Consider the following 6288-nt stretch of genomic DNA (forward strand, 5'->3'; position numbering starts at 1 on the left):
GGTGTTAGTTCTAAAAGGTGTTGTAGGTCTTCATACAACCATTCAACTTCAGCTTCTTCAGCATTACTGTTTGGGGCATAGACTTGGATTACTTTGCTATTGAATGGTTTGCCTTGGAAATGAACAGAGATCATTCTGTCATTTTTGAGATTGCATCCAAGTACTGCAAGAGAACATTCAGTTCAGTTCAGTTCAGTTCAGTCACTCACTCGTGTCTGACTCTTTGCAACCCCATGAATCACAGCACGCCAGGCCTCCCTGTCCATCACCAACTCCTGGAGTTCACACAGACTCACGTCCATCGAGTCAGTGATGCCATCCAGCCATCTCGTCCTCTGTCATCCCCTTCTACTCCTGCCCCCAATCCCTCCCAGCATCAGAGTCTTTTCCAATGAGTCAACTCTTCTCATGAGGTGGCCAAAGTACTCGAGTTTCAGCTTTAGCATCATTCCTTCCAAAAAAATCCCAGGGCTGAGTAGAAATATATTCTAAATATATAAAAATATTTTTTAAATTTTCTCTCTCTTTTAATCTCTGCCACTCCCTATGTAGTAGAACATTTAAGTATATTTAATACCCAGACTATAAAGTATCTACCTTTATTTATATAAATCTACCTTCAAATATAAAATATCTAGTTTTAAATGGAGAAGGCAATGGCACCCCACTCCAGTACTCTTGCCATTTTTTCATGTTACAAATGTGATTTTATAAGATTTTACAATATTTCTACAAAAGAGGGAAATCATCTAATAAATATTAGATTTAAAAGGATTAGAAAGAGTTTGATATCTCTTATTTTCTCTTTGAAACCTTGTTGAATTTCTCTCCAGGAAATCAACATGATAACCTAATGGAAATTAATATCAAGTATTTGGCTCTTTCTAGATTTTATATCTTTGCCCTTCTTTTTCCTTTCCTCATTCTCTCATGATAATTGTTCAGATTTACATAAATTTGTTGTGAGAATATTCTTTTTCCACCTAATTAAACTTCATACTTCCCTAGGAAAATTGATAGACTATAGCACTATTGCTTTAGTAGGAAGTTTGCAGCAGCAAGCTAAGTCTGAATATGAAATACTTGCTTTTGAATAAAGGTAATCATATCCGGCCTGGTGGTCAATAAATTAAATTCCAAAGGCATATTCCAGAGAATAAGCAAGGAGAGATATAGGCTACTCTATTAGAGTATCTTCTGGTTGAATTTAGATTAATTAACAACTGTCTGTTTTACTTTAGAAAGTTACATAAGGACAATATTTAAAATACTGTCTTCCTTTTTATATAATTAGAAAAGGATGCTTTGTCCCTTTCTGAGTTTTATGCAGATTAGTGATGGCAATCACATTATGCAAAGGAATTAGGCTATAGTAAACTGAGTGTAGTCATAGACTTTTCCTGAAATACCTGTCATCCATATGTACTTCACTTTTTCTGTGACCTTTTTGTGTATAACTTTTTTACACAATTCAAGTCCTTTCCTCCTGTATTCTTTAGTCCTGGAAATTACCTTTTGGGCTCTCTGGGTTCTCATTTATGCCTGCTATAATTTCTGGACTTCCCGGTGGCTCAGCAGTAAAGAATCTGTCTGAAATGCAGGAACCTCAAGAGATGCAGATTCGATTCCTGGGTTGGGAGAATCTACTGGAGGAGGGCATGGATTCCTGTATTCCAGTATTTCTGCCTGGAAAATCCCATGGACAGAGAAGCATGGTCTGTTACAGTCCATAGGGTTGCAAACAGTTGGACACGACTGAAGTGGCTTAGCAGGCACACATGCACGCATTTAAACATTTAAAAATGTCTCAACAACTTGCTTGAATTTTAATAATGACCTCAGGAATATCCAAATCCTTGAGATTTCCTTAAAAGAAACAAAAGAGCTTCCAAGTTCTGCTATGTGACTGAGAGATATTGATACCATTTCAAGACCACATAGCCACAAAATGTGATAACCTTGAAGTTTAAACTGCTCCTTATCTGTAAGAAGAAATGAAATGGAATCAGTTGAATACAGGTTTTGTAAGAAAGGATGGTTTACTATTAAAATAGATGTGTTAGTATTATCAGGCTTTTAAAGCAATGAGTGTGCAAATTTTACATTATCTCTGAAACAGAGAGAAGTCATAGATCATAACCCAGGAGGAAAAAGACTGCAGTTTTTATAGTTAAAAGAAAGTCTCTTTGTTTTGTTTAATGTTTATAAGGTTATCAGAGACATAGATTTGAAATGTAGTACATTCTGGTAGCAGAAGAGCAAAGGCATATAGATTAACTTTCAAGGTTTAAGTAGTCATATTTTGTATCTTAGCCTTCATATTTCAATGGCAGAGCCATTAATACTCATAGATATCAATGCAAATTATTTTTATTTATTTTTATAATAACCCTGAACAAGTCTGTTAAAGGTTAGGAGCACAGCATGTTAGAGTTTTCCTTGAAGCACTTGAATCTGATGGTGGGAGAGCTCCATAGAAGGTTTCTGCACTTTAATTTATTGCATTCAAATCCAATCTACCTAAAACAATATTACAATATTCATTTTTAACTTTTCATTTTCCTATATTTGAGTATCTCAACGTGAGGTTTATAGTTCTTTTCCTGGGTTTTAATACAATAAAATGGAAATAAATATGTTAGAAAATAAACCATTCAGAACATAGAAGAATAGATAAAAAGAATAATGTAAAAATACATAATGAACAGGAAACATTTCCTTTACATATTTTTCCATCACAATAGTCTGAATTTTCTTTAGCTTTCTGTATATTATGATCATACCATTGAATGCATTTAATATGTATTTATTGACCATTGATAGTTTAGTCACTGGGTGTTATAGAAAAATGAACAAGACAAATTCTAACCACAAGAACCTTGAGATTCAGTAGAAGCAAATAAAATATTTGCTTCCTGGGTAGCTCAGATGGTAAAGAATCTGCCTGCAATGCAGGAGACCTGGGTTTGATCCTTGGGTCAGGAAGATCCCCTGGAAAAGGGAATGGCAACCCACTCCAGTATTCTTGCCTGGAGAATTCCATGGACAGGGGATCCTGGCAGGATAGTCCATGGGGTTGCAAAGAGTCGGACATGACTGAGCAACTAATACACACATACATGGAGAGAAAATATGATATGTTTATCATATATATGATATCAATATATAATAAATCTGGTATGTTACAAGATAAAGATTAAGTTAAATAATGTAAATGAGTCAAATAACACATTGTAATACTAGAGAGAATATAAATTAAGATAATATAATTTGAACAATTAAAATATTTTTATTTTCCATTCCTAGGAACTTCTCCTAACACAACAATCCAAGCAATAGAACAAGTTACATATCTAAGAATGTCAAGAGAACTTAAAAGTTGAACAGTAACAGAAATTGATGTTTATTGTTCAACTCAATGAGATATAATGTGCCTTAAAATGATAGTTTTAAAAACTGTTGTAACAGGGATTTCCTTGTGGTGAAGACTCTGCCTGCCAATGAAGGGGACACAGGTTTGATCTTTGGTCCAGGAGGATCCCACTTGCCATGGGACAACAAAGCCCATATGCCACAAACATTGAGCCTGCACTGTAGAGCCTGGGAGCTGCAATTACTGAGCCCACGAGCCACAGCTATTGAAGCCCACACCCCTAGAGCTCATGCTCTGCAACAAGAGAAGCCCACCCACAGTGAGAAATCTGTGCACCAAGACTAGAGAGCTGCCTGTACTTGACACAGCTAGAGAAAGCCCCATGCAGCAACCCAGACCCAGAGCAGTTAATGTTTTTTTAAATGCCATAATAGAGAATGTGTTAACTATGACTTCAATTTTAATAAATCATGATAAAATTATTTTAAAATTAGCAGCAAAGAAATATGATCTCCAAAAGATTATTATAGCAAGCAAATAATGAAAAACACTAAACATCATTATCAGTTTAAAATATACAACACGGAGGGGGAGGAGCCAAGATGGCGGAGGAGTAGGACGGGGAGAACACTTTCTCCCCCACAAATTCATCAAAAGAGCATTTAAACGTCGAGTAAATTCCACAAAACAACTTCTGAATGCCGGCAGAGGACATCAGGCACCCAGAAAAGCAACCCAACTCTTCGAAAGGAGGTAGGAAAAAATATTAAAAACAAACAAACAAAAAGAGACAAAAGAGGGAGGGACGGAGTTCCGTCCCGGGAAGGGAATCTTAAAAAGAGAGAAGTTTCCAAACATCAGGAAACCTTCTCACTGCCGAATCTGTGCCAAGCTTTGGAAGCACAGAGGGCAACATAACAGGGAGAAAAAATAAATAAACAATTTAAAACTCGCAGATTGCGAGCCCTACGGTAACTCCCCCAGCAGAGAAGCAGCGCAGACGCCTGCATCCGCCATTAGCAAACCGGGGCTGGGCAGGGAGGCGCGGCGTGGGCTGCATCGCTGAGAGTAAGAATCTGGCCTGAATACCCTGAGCGCTATCTGAGCGAAATAATTTGGGCTAGCAAACCAGACTGTGGGATACCTACCACGCGAAAAGCCAGCCCTAACCTAAGACCGCCAGGCCCGCGCACGGAACAAAGGACTGAACAGAGATAGCCGGCTGCAGACCTTCCCCCTCCGGTGACAGGCAGCCAGAGCCGGAAGGGGGCAATCGCAGCCCCAGAGAGACATTATCTATAAAATTGTAAGTAGGCTTCTTTGCTAACTAAAACTTCTTGGGGGTCTGGACGGTCAACATCTGCCTGAGAAGGTGCGCCGGTTTTACATCCAGATAACCGAGTGGCGGGGAGGCGATAAGTCGCAGCATTGGCTCTCGCCTGGGAAGAGCAAATTGGCGCTCGGACCTGGGAAGAGCACAAAACGCAGGCCCAACAGAGTCTGCGCCTCTGAGGACTACCCGAGTGCCTGAACCTGAGCGGCTTGGACCCGGGAGGTGCATGCAGCCCAGGGCCAGCCTCGGATTGTTCCCGGCAGAACAACCTAGAGTCCGAGCAGTGTGGACAGGGAGGCTACACGCGCCGTGAGCGGGGGCAGACCCAGGGTGGCTGAGGCACTGCGAGCCCACGCCAGTGTTATTTGTTTGCAGCATCCCTCCCTCCATCCCCACAGCGCGACTGAACAAGTAAGCCTAAAAAAAAAAAAAAAAAAAAAAAGTGTCCTCCACCGTGCCCTTTGAGTCAGGGCGGAAACCAGATACTGAAGAGACTAGCAAACAGAAGAAGATATAACAGAGGGAAACGCCTTGGAAGCTACAGGCAATAGATCAAAACCCTGTGGTTACTACGGACTACATAGGAAGGGGCCTATAGATCTTGAGAAACATAAATCTGACCAAGGAACTAGCCAAAAATGAACTGAACCCACAACACCCACAAAAAAAAAAAAACAAAAAAGTCCTAGATATATTTTTATTATTTTTACGATCATTCTTTCTTTTTTTTTTTAACTAAAAAAAAAAAAAAATTTTAAGTCCTCTATTGTTCCTTTAATTTTCACTTTTATAACCTATTACTTTGCAAAAAAAAAAAAAAAAAGACCCTATTTTTTTCTTCTTCAGCAAACTTCACATATATATATTTTATAATTTTTTGACCTTGTTTTTTTTTGTTGTTGTTTTTGTTTTTGTTTTTTTCTTCTTTTCTTTAACATTGTATTTTTGAAATTCCAAACTCTACTCTAGATTTTTAATTTTCGCTTTTTGGTATATGTTATCAATTTTGTACCTATAGTTTTTTTTTATATAATATCTGTGACTTTTTTTTTTTTCTTCTTCTCTGTTTCTTTCTCTTCTTCTTTTATATAACATTGTATATCTGAAATTCCAAACTTTACTCTAGATTTTTAATTTATGCTTTTTGGTATTTGATATCAATTTTGTACCTGTATTTTCTTTATAATTTTTGTGACATTGTTCGTATTTGTTTGTTTGTTTTCTCTCTTTATTTTTCTTCTTCTTCTTTTTTTTTTTTTAACATTGTATTTTTGAAATTCCAAACTGTACTCTAGATTTTTAATTTTTGCTTTCTGGTATTAGTTATCAATTTTGTACCTGTACTTTCTTTATAATTTTCACGACCTTGTTTGTTTTTGTTTGTTCGTTTTTTCTCTCTTTCTTTTCCTTCTTCTTTTCTTTAACATCGTATTTTTGAAATTCCAAACTCTACTCTAGATTTTTAATTTTCACTTTCTGGTATTAGTTATCAATTTTGTACCTGTACTTTCTTTATAATTTTCGCGACCTTGTTTGTTTTTGTTTGTTCGTTCTTTCTCTCTTTCTTTTCCTTCTTCTTTTC

Source organism: Bos grunniens, chromosome 10 (assembly GCF_055505025.1).
Source record: "Bos grunniens cultivar Pamir isolate PY7600 chromosome 10, Bosgru_T2T1.0, whole genome shotgun sequence".
Taxonomy (NCBI): domain Eukaryota; kingdom Metazoa; phylum Chordata; class Mammalia; order Artiodactyla; family Bovidae; genus Bos; species Bos grunniens.